Source organism: Hippopotamus amphibius, chromosome 17, assembly GCF_030028045.1.
Source record: "Hippopotamus amphibius kiboko isolate mHipAmp2 chromosome 17, mHipAmp2.hap2, whole genome shotgun sequence".
Classification (NCBI taxonomy): Eukaryota; Metazoa; Chordata; class Mammalia; order Artiodactyla; family Hippopotamidae; genus Hippopotamus; species Hippopotamus amphibius.
Window position 1 is genome coordinate 8,041,720 of NC_080202.1, and position 16,240 is coordinate 8,057,959.

General features: G+C 43.3%; 1 protein-coding gene and 1 pseudogene across 2 annotated transcripts in view; one reads left to right on the forward strand and one right to left on the reverse strand.

The window, feature by feature from the left end:
- Nucleotides 1-16,240, reverse strand: part of NDEL1 (nudE neurodevelopment protein 1 like 1) — a 58,138-nt gene that overhangs the window by 36,774 nt on the left and 5,124 nt on the right. The window contains exon 2 of one of the 2 annotated variants that reach the window (XM_057717041.1): nucleotides 13,913-13,979. The gene's annotated coding sequence lies outside the window, so the exon portion shown is untranslated. Of the gene's footprint in view, nucleotides 1-4,338; nucleotides 4,509-13,912; nucleotides 13,980-16,240 lie in introns of those variants that run through there. The other variant, XM_057717040.1, reaches the window with a different exon arrangement.
- Nucleotides 15,519-15,965, forward strand: LOC130840967 (ubiquitin-conjugating enzyme E2 B-like; annotated as a pseudogene).

Sequence of the window (16,240 nt, forward strand, 5' to 3'; positions counted from 1 at the left end):
AATGCCATTTGCAACAACATGGATAGACCTAGAGATTATCATACTAGGTGAAGTAAGTCAGAAAGAGAAAGACAAATATATGATATCACGTATATGTGGAATCTGAAATATGACACAAATGTACTTATCTATGAAACAGAAACTTACAGACAGAGAGAACAGACTTGTAGTTGCCAAGGGGGAGGGGAGGTGGGGGAGGGAGGATTGGGAGTTTGGGATTAGTAGACGCAAACTATTATATGTAGAATGGATAAATAACAAGGTCCTATGGTATAGCACAGGGAACCCTACTCAATATCCTGTGATTAAACCATAATGGTTTCATAAAGAATATGAAAAAAATCACTTTTCTGTACAGCAGAAATTAACATAACACTGTAAATCAACTATACTTCGATAAAATAAAATGCCCACTTCTGGTGGGTCCCTAACCCTCTCCCCAGCCAGCCATCAACAGCTCAGCCTAGGGTATCCCTGTACCAAAAGGAAAAGAACGTTCTACTTGTTGCCTTTCTTGCATCTTCGGTAGCTTCTTGAGCAAATGGTGCTGACCAACTACCCAAAGCAGCTCAGGCTCCCAAACCTTAGCTCTTCCATCAGAATGCATCCCCTAAATTTCACACTCCCGTTGGCTGTAAGTCAACAGAAAGGCAGGAAGTGGGAATGATGACTTTGTTATGAGGGGTTTTAGGTTCCAAACCTCCTTGCTGTTCCTTCCCTTTTTTGTGGTGTCTGAAACTGCAGCCTGCTTCTGGCCCTCCCAGGGTGCTTTGGCCTCTAAGGGCCTCCAGGTGTAGTTTGCTGAAAAGTAGCTCTTGCAGGTGAGAAAAATGAGGACAATTTAGGTGAAGCCTGCAACAGGCCTTCCTGCCAGGGTCCTGACCTGGCTACGGGTAGCTGGAAGGCAAGGGCCCTTGTCCTCATCCAGGGGGACGAACTGAGGTTGCCAGAGTCTCTTTTCCCTATGGATGAAACCAGATATCCTGCTGTGCCCCCATGAATCTCTTGGAGCTGCCCCATTTCTTCTTCCCCAGAAGTCTACCTGAACTGTGGACTCCCTCCCGTTCTGGAACTGTCTGCAGCCTCTTGGGCTTCCTGGCTTCAGAGCCTCCCCTCCCCCAAGCTTCACTATCATCCCTGGCCCCCACCCTAGCCCCTTGATGGTCACTACCCCCACTCCAGAGTGACAGCCGCCTCCACAGGATAGGATGGTGTGATGCTGTTAATTGCTAATTTGGTTAACACCTGGCAACCCCAAGGGCTGTTGACATCACACCTACATAAACAGTGTGACAGTCCCCAGACAGAAGCAATATCTGCTCATACACCTTTGCACAGACAGGGTGGCACCCACTTTGCCTACTCCCAAACCATTCTACAGATATGACAGCGCTTCAAAGAAATGGAATGTTTCTTACCAACCTGAGCTGACTGTCATCAGGCAACTTCGGCCAAATTCCCATTACCAGTAACCCAATGAGTTAAAGTCACCAGGAATGAAAGGTCATGAATTCAACCATTAAACAAATACAACTGGGTGCCTGGCACAGTTCTAGGGCCCAGAGATAGAACAGGGAACAAAGCAAGCTTACAGAAAAGAAGGGAAAGAATGGAAACCAAAAACAGATAAAGAAACATTAGCATGTCAGGCAGTGATAAGCACTGAGGAGGAAAAAAGGAGCCAGGACTTTTCAATATTTTATATTTAGGGTGGCATTTAAGGCAGCACCTGGTGTGTGGTAGGCCCTTAGCATTGGTTGAGTGAATAAAAAGACTTCCAGTGAATGTTTCTTAAGTTCTGAGTTATTTTCATTGCTCTCTTCTGCTGCTCCCTCTTTCTCCTTTTTCTTTCTTTCATCAAAGCACTTTTATCGTTTAGAACTCTCCTAAAAAACTCCCCTATTAAAAAATGAGCATTTGACAAAATTGAAAAACACAGGGGGCTGACAAACATATCACGTTCCACCTTGCTCCAAATCAAAACCACTCAAAGTAGCACAGCAAAGGAGGGATTCCATGTTTCATCCAACAAACAGAAGATTTTTAAAACATCAGACTACAAAGTGCAGACGAGAACACAGAGGAGCCAGCACTCTCGTGTATGGTGCAAAGAGGGTGCCCTTATGCGTGAGTTTTCCTGGCAGTTTAGTGGTGTGAGCCAGAAATGTATAGCCCTTACGATCTAGCCTCTCCTAGGAATTTACATGAAGAGAAATTATGAAGGACGTGTGCAAAGATTTATCCATGAGGATGTTCATCAAAGCATTGTTTAGCAAAAAAATTAGAAACAACCTAGATGAGAAGATCAGTTAAGTGGAATTATGCGATAGCCACACAATATAATAGTAGATAATTGGTAACAATGATGGTAGGAAAGAACATTAACAAAGAAACAGATGAATAAAGCAGTTAGCTCAACAATTATAATGTAATCCGACTTTTTAAAGGTAGAAATACATAAATATGTTCTACATAGAAAAAGTCTAGAAAGATAGACACCAAAACGATGTTGACAGTGGGCATCTCTTGGAGGTGAGATCACAGGTATTTCTCTCGCATCTGTCCTTTTTTGTTTCTTTTCTGTATTTTTAACCAAAAATAAACTGCATAATTTTTTAAGTTTTAAAAAAATAATAATGCATCCAAACTTAGCAAAGCAAGATCATTTCCTCAAAATTCTTTCCAAATGATTTTCCTAAGTTTGTGGCTTCAGGACCATTTTAAAATCCAGCCTTTCAGCCAATTCACTCCAGCAGATACAAGATACCTGGGCACTCAGGCGTCGGTGAGCTTCAGTGGGAGGGTTCCCAATTCTATAGCACAGATCATAATTAACTCCCTTCCCCGGTGGTCCAGTGGTTAGGACTCCATGCTTCCACTGCAGGGGCCACAAGTTTGATCCCTGGTTGGGGAACTAAGATCCCGCAAGCTGTGTGGTGTGGCCAAAAAAAAAAAAAAAAAAAAGAATTCATTCCTTCTGCTATGACTCGCTAGTTAGCTCAATCTGATGTTATTCTCTCCTGTAAACATGCATGTGCTGGTTCCACAGGTGTAAAGTTTCCACCCTACAATCTTTTCAACGTCGTATCTTCTACACATCCATTAACTGATGACATAATGACATTTGGGACTTTGGTAGAACCACCTGGGATGTCAACTATAGGTAATCTAGAATGTAAGGATTGCTTCTCCAGGGGTCACTTGTCTGGTGACCATTGTCTAAATAAGGGGAGCAATACCCTGACCATTTATAAGTACAACCTAATATGGTAAAATGACAGTCCTTGGGATCTCAGAGGAAATTTCACACTAGTTTCATCTATTCCTGTGCAATAACAACCCAGGCCTTGATGTCCACTTTGAACATTACAAGGGGGTTTTGGGAGCTTTTACATGGAAAATATTTTCTGCTCAAAATTAGGAGAAAGGACTTTACTCAGGAGATTCTTGGCCACAGAGGCCAATTTTGATTCATAAATGCTGAAATGCAGAAATAAAACAGCCCAGGTTTGCTGTTAATCACAGCAGCGATGTCCCTTCTATGAAAAGCAAATAAGCATCCCTTTGGAGGGATGCAGGCCAGGCAGAAGAGAAGACATTAATGAAAGTGCTGGGGGCAGGATAAGCGGGGAGCAGGGAAACCCTTTCTTCAAGCATGTTGCTGTTTCAACAATTTTCGAAAGTCTTCTGTTGACAGGATGGTTATTAAAACCCTGATAAAAAGAGATGAGAGGAAGCAGCATGAAAGCAAGAGGCCCAGACACACAGAGGAGGTGATCAAAGGGTGGCAAGATCCACCCTCAGCCGCGAGCCAAAGGTGCAGCCCCACCCCTTCTCGGGGCTCCCCACCCTGGTGTGAGAATCCAGTCCTGCCCTGCTGCGGCTCTTCCCTCCCACCGCCTTAGGGATTCAGGTGTTTGTTTTTCTCCGCCCAATCAGCCCCAACACAGACAACTTTGCTTCCCTTCTCTGAGCCTCAGTTTCTTCATCTGTAAAATGTTCAGGTTGGACCAGATGATATTGTTGACAGTGCCAGTGAGTCAGGACCTACCCTGTCATCCAGGTGCCAGGAACCCTCCTGGGGGCACTCAGACCCTACCTCTCCCTGGCCAGGTTGCCCAATGCGATGCAGGGGCAGCCCTGCCCTAGATGGGTGGGGACCAGTGACCAAGGACAGTCTCATTCCTGCCAGTTCCTTTGCTGTGCCCCGGGAATTGCTGAACTTGCAGAATAAGCCACTTCAAGTACATCTAATGTCTGCTGTATTCGTTTCCTGGAGCTGCTGTAACAAATTGCCACAAGCTTAATGCTTAAAACAACCCAAATTGATTCTCTTACGGTTCTGGAGGTCAGATGTCCAAAATGAGACGTACAGGGCTAAAATCAAGGTGTTGGCAGGCTGGTCCCTTCTGGAGCCTCCAGGGAGAACCAGTTCCTTGCCTCTTCCAGCTTGTAGAGGCCACAGCGCTCCTGAGCTCAGGGCCACATCACTCCAGTAGCTGTTTCTGTTATCACATCGCCTTCTCTGACTCCTCCTGCCACCCTCTTATAAGGACCTTTCTGATTACGTTGGGCCCACCCAGATAATCCAGCCCAGCAGGAGGAAAGAGGAGGAAGCTTCTCCTGGGGAAGCTAAACCAGAGAAGCTCCAGACCTAGGACACTGGGCATACCAGGGCGAAAGGCTAAATCGGTACAATATAAAGGGAAGCAGGAGAGAGGGAGGGGGGGGATACTTCAAAGGCTGAATATCAAATGATGAGACCCCAGCTTCCTTTCCCAGTGGCCTCCCAGAATGCCAACAGCCTGTACCATCCAGGCAGGAGATCACGGAGTTTTTCTTGACAGAATCATCTCCCCATCGCAAAAACCTTAATTTACAACTGCAAAGTCCTTTTTGCCATATAAGGTAACATACAGGTTCTGGAAATTAGGACCTGGACATCTTTGGGGGGCTATTATTCTGCCTACCATATCTGATGCTCCAATTTTACCACCTTTATGATATTCGCCATTTCTGCTTTTTATCTTTGAATCTTTCTTTGAATCAGATCACTTTCTAAGAAAATGAACTTAAAAAAACAATCATATCTATGAAATTATAGAATTGATTGCTAGTTGTATTTTCCCTAATATTTCATAAGTTAAATACATGACTTTTAAGATGTCAAATGTTCAAGGACCTACTGTATAGCACAGGGAACTCCACTCAATGCTCTGTAATGGCCTGTATGGGAAAAGAATCTAAAAATGAGTGGATATATGTATATGTTTAACAGATTCACTTTGCTGTACACCTGAAACACAACATTGTAAATCAACTATACCCCAATAAAATTATTAAATATATATATATATTTTTAAAAAGATGTCTATACACCTGAAACTATCACAACATTGTTAATCAACTATACTCCAATATAAAATAAAAAGTTAAAAAAAATGGTGTCAAATGTTCATCTCTGTACCACATAACATCACTGTGTGTGCCACCAGTAGTACACAGACTGTCCTTTGGGGAACAAAAATAGAATCCAGCTTCCTGATTTTACAGAATAGGGTGACCTGACCAAGAAGGCACAGCAGCAAAGAGCAAAACTGCAGCTACACCCACAGCTTCTTCCTCCTGTCTCCATGTTCATTAATCACAGCTTGAAAGGATGTCAGCTTTTTCTTAATAGCATCCTTGTGTTGGTGATTCATATCATTTAGGGCTCAGATCCCCTTCTGCTACACTCACGGGTTTTTTATATTTGGAAAGTGGGGTTTCCTATTGCTTCCCCTGTGAACCAACATTCACGCATCCTACTTATCTGTGTTGAACAGAAGGTGTTTACTTGACCCACATCTGGACAGCATCCAGGTCCCAGGGAAGAATACACTGCAAAGTGAGGTCCGTGGCCAGTGGTGACTTTGTACTGTGCCCCTTGGCATGTGTCCCAGCTGCTGACTGAACGTGGAAATGGCGTTTAAGAAGACAGAGTTCCTTTCCATACACAGGGTGTGGGATGATATAATTGTCCTCCTCTTACATAACGATTGGCATGCAATAAAAATAGCTTTCATTTATTGGATACTTCATCTGGGACGGGACCTATGATAAGTGCTTTACACACATCCATTCACAACAACCCTATGAAGTAGCTATTAGTGTTCCCACTTTATAGCTGAGACTACCACATCTCAGAGAGGTTAAGCAAGTTGTCCAGGATCACATAGCCAGTGTGACAAAGTCTGTATTTATAGAATCTTAGAAGATACAAGAGAACTTAGAAATCTACTTGAGATGAGGAATGCCAATGAGGAAACCAGAGAGGTTGAGCAACCTGCCCAAGGGCACACAGTTAGTGGCAGACTCAGGGACAGAATTCAGAGCTTGAGAACTCCCAGGCTGGTTTGCTCTTTCAGGTTCTCGCTTTTTTTTTTGGGGGGGGGGGGGCGGGGGCTACGTTGGGTGTTTATTGCTGTGTGCGGACTTTCTCTAGTTGCTGCGAGCGGGAGCTACTCTTCATTGCGGTGTGCGGGCTTCTCACTGCAGTGGCTTCTCTTGTTGTGGAGCACAGGCTCTAGGCGCGCAGGCGTCAGTAGTTGCGGCACATGGGCTCAGTAGTTGTGGTACACGGGCTTAGTTGCTCCTCGGTATTTGGGATCTTCCCGGATCAGGGATCAAACCCGTGTCCCCTGCATTGGCAGGTGAATTCTTAACCACTGCACCACCAGGGAAGTCCCAGGTTCTCTCTCTTTTAAGCTATTATTTCTTGGATGATTTTTTCAGATGCCTGCCTGATCAGCTTGTTTCTTCTCATCACTACATACATCTCTCCTTCCTGGTGCTTTTGCCCCTCATCATTTTCTCTCTGATTGAAAGCTGTGGAGGAATCTAATGAGAATCCCAGAGTGACCCTTCCCCATCTCTCCCTCTGACCCACAGAAAAAAAAAGTGCTAGGAAATCTCCATGAGTCTGTATTCATTAATTTGGAATTAGTAATAATTTAACCATAAAAGGATTAAAGTTTACCTTCATCCTTTTCTCCCCAAAAAGAGATTACTAAGCAGATACACAGTGGAAAACAAGGTTAGATGGGGTCATCATCAAAAGAGGAAATTGTTAATGCAAATTTTAACCCAGTAAGACCCTAAATGTCCATCAAAGGGAACTGACAAAATTAATGAGTATATAACCACACAGTGGAATACTGGGTAGCCATGAATGATAATGTCACAGAACACTGTGTAACAATATGAAAACAAATTATGATTAGTAAGTTGAAAGCATAAATACAGAATAAAATGAGTCCACTTTTATTTTTATAAGTACCTACCCAGAGGAGGAAAAATAAAAGACTGGAAGGATATATTTATCACTGGTGGCTATCTCTAGGTGATTTATATTTTCTTTTTTGTGTTTATCTGTATTTTCCAAATTTCCAGCAGTGAACACATATTACTTTTATAATCCAAGGGAGAAAAAAATTCATGAAATCTTGACATAGTCATTAAGGACTGCTGTTTTCTGAAGCCTATGCTCTGAGATTGCATATACAGGAAAATAAGGGATGGCCCACAAACCCCTTTCCTGAGCTGGCCATGTTAACAATTTAACAATTATTCTACTCCAGTAGAAAGATGAGCAATGAACATAAGTGGTTCACTGAAGAAATACAAATGGCCAATAAACACGTGAAAAGCTCCTCAATCGTTTCATTAATAACTTTTAAAATGTAAATTAAAATGACAGTGAGATATTGCTTTTTTGCTTATCAGATTAGCAGAGTTTAAAACGGGGCTTCCCTGGCAGTCCAGTGGTTAGGATTGTGCACTTCCACTGAAGGGGGTATGGGTTTGATCCCTGGTCAGGGAACTAAGATCCCGCAAGCCGTGTGGTGCAGCCAAATAAATAAATAAAAATAAAACAAATGAGCCACCATCAGTCCCTCCCATCAGGAAGCACCCACGAGCCTCCTAGATAGCTTCCTCCACAAGAGGGCAGACAGCAGTATCCAGCAGTATCAACAGTATTTCGTCTTGTGGAACTGAAAACCACAGCCACAGAAAGACAGAGAAAATGAAAAAGCAGAGGACTTTGTACCAGATGAAGGGACAGGATAAAACCCCAGAAAAACAACTAAATGAAGAGGAGATAGGCACCCTTACAGAAAAAGAATTCAGAATAATGATGGTGAAGATGACCCAGGACTTTGAAAAAAGACTGGATGCAAAGATCAAAAAGTTCACCAAAGACCTAGAAGAATTAAAGAGCAAACAAACAGAGATATGCAACACAATAACTGAAATGAAAACTACACCAGAAGGAACCAACAGCAGATTAACTGAGGCAGAAGGGCGAATAAGTGACCTGGAAGACAGACTGGTGATAATCACTGATGCAGAAAAGAATAAAGAAAAAAGAATGAAAAGAACTGAAGACAGCCTAAGAGATCTCTGGGACAATGTTAAATGCACCAACATTCACATTATAGGGGTCCCAGAAGGAGAAGAGAAAAAGAAAGGACCCGAGAAAATATTGGAAGAGATTATAGTTGAAAACTTCCCGAACATGGGAAAGGAAATAGCTACCCAAGTCCAGGAAGTGCAGAGAGTCCCAGGCAGGATAAACCCAAGGAGAAACACGCCAAGACATATAGTAGTCAAAGTGACAAAAATTAAAGACAGAGAAAAGCAACAAGGGAAAAACGACAAATAACATACAAGGGAACTCCCATAAGGGTAACAGCTGATTTCTCAGCAGAAACCCTGCAAGCCAGAAGGGAGTGGCATGATATATTTAAAGCGATGAAGGGGAAGAACCTACAACCAAGAATATTCTACCCAGCAAGGATCTCATTCAGATTCAATGGAGAAATCAAAAGATTTACAGACAAGCAACAGCTAAGAGAATTCAGCACCACCCAACCAGCCCTACAACAAATGCTAAAGGAACTTCTCTAAGCGGGAAACATAAGAGAAGAAAAGGACCTACAAAAACAAAAACAAAACAACTGAGAAAATGGTAATAAGAACATACATATCAATAATTACCTTGAATGTAAATGGACTAAATGCACCAACCAGAAGACACAGACTGGCTGAATGGATACAAAAACAAGACCCATGTATATGCTGTCTACAAGAGACCCACTTCAGACCAAGGGACACATACAGACTGAAAGTGAGGGGATGGAAAAAGATATTCCATGCAAATGGAAATCAAAAGAAAGCTGGAGTAGCAATACTCATATCAGATAAAATAGACTTTAAAATAAAAAATGTTATAAGAGACAAGAAAGGACATTACATAAAGATCGAGGGATCCGTCCAAGAAAAGGGGATAACAATTATAAATACATATGCACCCAATATAGGAGTACCTCAATACATAAGGCAAATGCTAACAACTATGAAAGAGGAAATGCAAGGCAGAAATAGAGACATAGATGTAGAGAACAAACACATGGACACCAAGTGGGGAAAGCGGGGAGGGTTGGGGGGGAATGAATTGGGAGATTGGGACACCAAATTGTACACTCTAAATACATGCTGTTTATTGTCTGTTAACTGTATCTCAATAAAAGTTCTTAAAAAAATAAAATAAAAATAAAAATAAAAAAATAAAACAAATGATAACACCCGGTGCTAGTAACAGTGTGAGGAAGCCAACACTCTCAAACAACACTGGTCCAAGTGAGAATGCTATAACCACAGCAGTTACCATGATGGACTGAATACAAATATTTCCATTTCCTCCTGAAACATTACAAGAAAGGACAGAAATTTAAAAGGTACAAACCCACTAGGCCAGAGTACGGGAGAGGAGACAAGATGTCAACAGAGTCTTGGAAGACAGAAAGCAGAATGGTGAATGGCAGCTGACGGATTACATCAGAGAAGGCTGGAAACTGAATGCCACCCGGAAGCAAGCAGGGTCTGCCTCTGAACCACAGAAAGGCCCAGGAATTGGGGGTACCAGCGACCTCAGAAGGCGGGGTGGGGTGAGGCCAAAAACAGGAAGGGCTGTTGAAGGCACAAGGTGTTTACAAAGCACTGGGAATTCACAGCCCAGGTAATTGACCAGCCAAGGCATTTAGCTCTCCCCCTGCCCAGCAGGAGGGGGAAGCTCCTCCATAGAAACTAAACCAGAGGAGCTCCAGACCCAGGGACACTGGGCACCAAAGGGCAAGGCTGTTATACACTAGAAAGGGAGGCAGGATAGAGGGAGGCAGGATTCCTCAAAGGCTGCATGTCCAATGATGAGACCCCAGCTTCCTTCCCCTAGTGACCCTCCGGAAAGCTGGCAGCCTGGCTTGTACCCTCCAGGCAGGAGATCAGAGAGTTTTTCTCAACAGAACCACATGGCCTGGTCTGCCCACTTGATCGCTCAGAGAGGCCCAACAGTCAACGAGCCCCCACACCTCCCCAAACACACACGCACACACACACACAGCCTCCAATCAGCTTCTAGTTCCCTAGTCATCAAAATGAACATTCAACTATGAACTACCAAACATTTGAGAAAGTCTCCAGTATGAAAGATAGAACAAAGTAACACAAAAGAAATTCAGGAGTAATAAATACAATGCAGGGAGCAGAAGTAAGCTGGGAAAAGAAAAAACGTTAATACTTATCCTTAGAGAAATAAAGATACTATATCCATGAAATAAGAACATGGAGTTACAAACGGAGTGAGAATAAATACCTTTTTTTTAAATGAAGGTTGAAATAGAAATATTCAGCTGTAGAGTATGACCATAAAATTGAGAAAGACTTCCCCAAAAGGAAACAAAAGACAGATTTCCCAAATAGGAGATTAAAAGCAAGAACATGAGAGGATAAACCCCAAAGTCCAACTCCAAATGAGAAGAGCATCAGGAAGAAAGAAAGAAAATAAAGAGGAAGAAATTATTTTTAAGGTAATAATAAGTCCACAAATTTTCCCAGAATTGAATAACATGAATGCCAAGATTGAAAGGTCTCCTGAGTATACAGCACCATGAATCAAAAAACACCCACAGGGAGGGATAAATTAGGAATTTGGGATTAACATATACACACTACTATATGTAAAATAATCAACAAGGGCCTACTGTATAGTACAGGGAACTATACTCAATATTATGTAATAACCTACTGGGAAAAGAATCCAAAAAAGAATGGATATATGTATATGTATAACTGAATCACTTTGCTGTATACCTGAAACTTAACACAACATTGTAAAATTAAAAATTAAAAACAAAAACCCACAAATGAAATTTCAGAACCTCAGAGATGAAGAGAGAATCCTCAAAATTTCCATAGACATAAAACCAGGTCACATACAAAGGATCAGGAATCAGAATTCCATAGGACTTCTCAAAAATAAACCAGAAGCTTGACAACAATGAAACAATGCTTATACAATTAGGAGGGGAAATTATTTCCAACCCAGTATTCTAAATCTAGCCAGACCCTTAAACAAGTATAATGATAGAATAAAGGCCATTCCTCAGACAGTCAAAAATTCAAAAACTTTAACTTCTACATGTTGGAAAATGTATGCCACCCAAAATAAGGAAAAATGTGGGACCCATACAAAAGGACAAATACTGTATGATTCCATTCAAATTCATTAGAGACGGAAACTAGAATGGTGCTGCCAGGGGCTGAGGGGAGGGGGAATAGGGAGGTAGCGTTTAATGAGTACAGGGTCCCAGTTTGGAAAGATGAAAAAGTTCTGGAGGTGGATGGTGGAGCTGGTTACACAACAATGTGTGGTACTTCATGCAACTGAGCTGAGCACTAAAAAGTGGTTACGGTGATAAACTTTATGTTATGTATATTTTACTACAATTAAAAATAATGTAAAATGGGGACTTCCCTGGTGGCGCGGTGGTTAAGAATCTGCCTGCCAATGCAGGGGACACGGGTTTGATCCCTGGTCCAGGAAGGTCCCACATGCCTCGGAGCAACTAAGCCCGTGTGCCACAACTACTCAGCCCACATGCCTACAGCCTGTGAACCACGACTACTTGAACTGACATTTCTCCAAAGAAGTTTACAGATGACCAATAAGCACATGAAAAGATGCTCTATATCACTAATCCCTACGGAACTACAAATCAAAACTACAGTGAGATACCACTGCACAGAAAATAACACGTGTTGGTGAGGATGTGGAGAAATTGGAACCCTTGTGCACTTCTGGTAGGAATGCAAAATGGACCAGCCAATAATGGAAAACAGTATGAAGATTCCTCAAAAAATTAACAATTGAATTACCATATGATCCGGCAATTCCCCTTGTGTGTATACACTCAAAAGAATTAAAAGCAAGGACTCAAACAGATACCTGCACACTCATACTCATAGCAGCGTTATTTACAATAACCAAAAGGTGGAAGCAATGTCCATCGACAGATGATAAATAAACAAAATGTGGTGTATACAGACAAGGAAGTATTATCCAGCTGAAAAAGGAAGGAAATTCTGGCACCTGCTGCAACATGGATGAACCTTGAAGACATTACACTACGTGAAATAAGCCAGCCACAAAAGGACAAATACTGTATGATTCCACTTACAAGAGGTACATTGTCAGAGAGTAGAGTGGTGGTTGCCCTGGGCTGGGGGTGGGGAGAATAGGGAGTTACTGTTTAATGGGTACAAAGTTTCAGTGTGACAAGAAGAAAATCATTCTGGAGATGGAAGGTGGCCATGGTTGCACAACAGTGTGAATGTACTTAATGCCACTGAACTGTACCCTTAAAAATGGTACTTTTTATGTTATGTATACTTTAACACACTAAAAAAATTTTTTTGTAATTTTTTTAAGTCTATAAGTCTGTACACCAAGTGTCAACAGTAATCGTTGGGGCTGGATTTCTGTAAAAATTTTCGCTTTCTCTGCATTGTTTGGATTTTTACCAGCTATCATAATCAGAAAAAAAAAGGTGTCTAGTTCCGTTTAGAAAATGAAATAAAAGTAACCTTAAACCCTGAGAATGCCATCTTAAACAGTTTACAAAACACTTTCACAGGACTTCCCTGTTGGTGCAGTGGTTAAGAGTCCGCCTGCAAGTCCAATGCAAGGGACACAAGTTCAATCCCTGGTCCAGGAAGATTCCCACATGCTGCAGAGCAACTAAGCCCGTGCACAACTACTGAGCCTGTGCTCTAGGGCCTGCGAGCCCCAACTACTGAGCCCATGAGCCGCAGCTACTGAAGCCCGCATGCCTGGAGCCCGTGCTCCATAACAAGAGAAGCCACCGCACTGAGAAGCCCAAGCAACGCAATGAAGAGTAGCCCTCACTCGCCACAACTAGAGAAAGCCCACATGCAGCAACGAAGACTCAATGCAGCCAATAAATAAATAAAAAAAAAATAACCCACCCATTTTCACAATCATTGTCCTGCTAAAACATCACAAACACCCACAAAATAGAGACATTTTGCGACCGTGTAGACCAGAAAACAGGTACAGAGGAAAGTGACTTGCCATTAAGTTAAACAAGAAGCCAAGACAATCACAAGCCCCAGCTCGATCAGCTCAGCAATATTACAAGCATCACCCCAGCTGTGTCTCAGTCAACTCCAGATAAACCCGTGTGATCCCAAGGAGGTCTCTCTGCAACCCTGAGAAATGTTACCTGGACAGCAGGTAATACACAACCAAATCAAGGTGATGGGATTTTAGGGGGATGGGGGCAGATGATGTGATTTCAGGAAACCACCACAGTCAACCCCTGGTATCACCGCCCACAGGGACATAGCCAACTTCACAAACTGACCTCAGCCTTTGAGTCCCCCCACCACATGGATGTAGAGGGCCCACCAGAAGCCCCCCCCCCACACACACTCTGCTGTGTTGCCAGCTGGCCCTCACCTGGCCCAGACCTTGTCCAAGCTGACCCCCCAATTCCCCACCATCCCAATGTACCTGGTCCTGTGTCCCAGGCCTTGCTGATCAGATCAACAGCAGCACAAAGTGGCCGGAGCTGAAGCAGCTGAAACAAAGTAGAAATCAACAGGAAGCGTGAGAATCACCTTCTGACAAAAGAGGCACAAGGAAAGGAAGTGGGTTCGGGCCAGGAAGGCTGGGGCTTGCCTTCAAGAAGTGAGGCAACCTCGCCAGCCTCATCGCTCAGCTGTTGTTGAGCAAGACTTCAGGGCTGGGGAAGGAAAAAAAGAAATTCAAGCCCTAACTCTTTAGCCAGAACTTCAAGCTTCCCCGTTTCCACTAGATGCATGTGTGTCTCCAGCCCTGTGCTTGGAGGGCAAAGGTGAGGGGAAGAAAAGATGCACAGAACCTGGCAGAGCACCCATGTGGTACTTAAGAGAAAGAACTTGAAGTCAGATGGCCTTCACCTACCACTTTTACCGCCAAGACCTTGAACAGGTTGCTGTGTGTCCCTGCATTTTCCCAAAATGAAATGGAGGTAACGCCAGTACTGAGCTCACAGCGTTGTTTGGGCTTAAATGAGATAACGTGTGCATCCTTTAGTGGTCCCTGGCATACCCCCTCCTTTCTTTTTTTTTTTTATAAATTTATTTATTGATTGATTGGCTGTGTTGGGTCTTCATTGCTGCACAGAGGCTTTCTCTAGTTGTGGCAAGTGGGGGCTACTCTTCATTGTGGTGCGCAGGCTCCTCATTGCGGTGGCTTCTCTCCTTGCAGATCACGGGCTCTAGGTGCATGGGCTTCAGTAGTTGCAGCACATGGGCTCAATAGTTGTGGCTCACGGGCTTAGTTGCTCTGTGGCATGTGGGATCTTCCTGGGGCAGGGCTCGAACCCGTGTCCCCTGCATTGGCAGGCAGATTCTTAACCACTGCACCACCTAGGAAGTCCCCCCCTCCTTTCTGCCTCTCCAAATCTGACCCACTCCTTAAGTCTTTGTCAGATCAGACCACTGGGGTAAGAAGAATCACCCCGAACACCTCTCGCCTCCACAGTGGCTGCAGGTCCTGTGTGTCATTGAGTCCCATCCTGTAGGACAAGCACCATTGCTAAGAATTGCTACTGAGGCCCTTCACTGCTAATTCCTTCCCCTGGTAATATTTATCTCCCCAAGGTCACCCAGAGAGGGTAAGGGCTGCATGGATTTGTCTCTGTATCCCCGGAAGCGTCCAGCAGAGCACTAGAAGTTAGTCCATAAGTGTTTGTAGGCCTTTAAAGTGCTATGGAGGGACTTCCCTAGTGGCGCAGTGGTTAAGAACCCACCTGCCAATTCAGGGGACACGGGTTCAAGCCCTGGGCTGGGGAAGATCCCACATGCCACGGAGCAACTAAGCCTGTGTGCCACAACTACTGAGCCCGTGTGCCACAATTACTGAAGCCTAAACGCCTAGAGCCTGTGCTCCGCCACATGAGAAGCCACTGCAATGAGAAGCCTGAGCACCGCAACAAAGAGTAGCCCCCACTTGATGCAACTAGAGAAAGCCGGTGCGCAGCAACAAAGACCCATTGCAGCCAATCAATCAATCAATCAATAAGTAAATAAATAAATAAAGATGCTTTCAGACTGACTGGGGGCAGCTGGGGAGCATGTCAACCCCAGCCTGGAGGCGGCTTGTTGTGGGATAGCAAGCAATTGCAAGAGGACCCACCTGTGGGTGTCAGTGGCGCCCCATCTGAAAACATCATGCAGTGCAATGCGGTTATATTTGGACCAGAAGGGACACCCTTTGAAGATGGTACTTTTAAACTAGTAATAGAATTTTCTGAAGAATATCCAAATAAACCACCTTTAGGTTTTTATCCAAAATGTTTCACCCAAATGTATACACTGATGGTAGCATATGTTTAGATATCCTTCAGAATTGATGGAGTCCAACGTAGGATGTATCTTCTATCTCAACATCAATTCAGTCTCTGCTGGATGAACTGAATCCAAATAGTCCAGCCAAAAGCCGGCAGCACAGCTGTAGCAGGAAAATAAACTAGAATATGAGAGTTTCGGCCATTGTTGAGCAAAGCTGGAATGATTCCTAATAGACAACTGGCCTGTTAATCTTTTTCGTCATTGTGTATAATTTACCTCTCAGTAGAAAGGCTAACAAATCTTAAGTGCCACAGGTTTTTGAAGATTCTGCAGGAAAAAAAAGTCCTTCAGTTTAGAACCTATAAAAGCTTGTGTATCTTGATCAATGTACTTTTTATTGCATGGTGTGAACTAAGTTATTCCTTAATAAATTTGTAATACATCCTGTTTGTATTTTTTTTCCAAGTATATAATGTTGGTGTAGAGTTTTCATGATAGAATATGC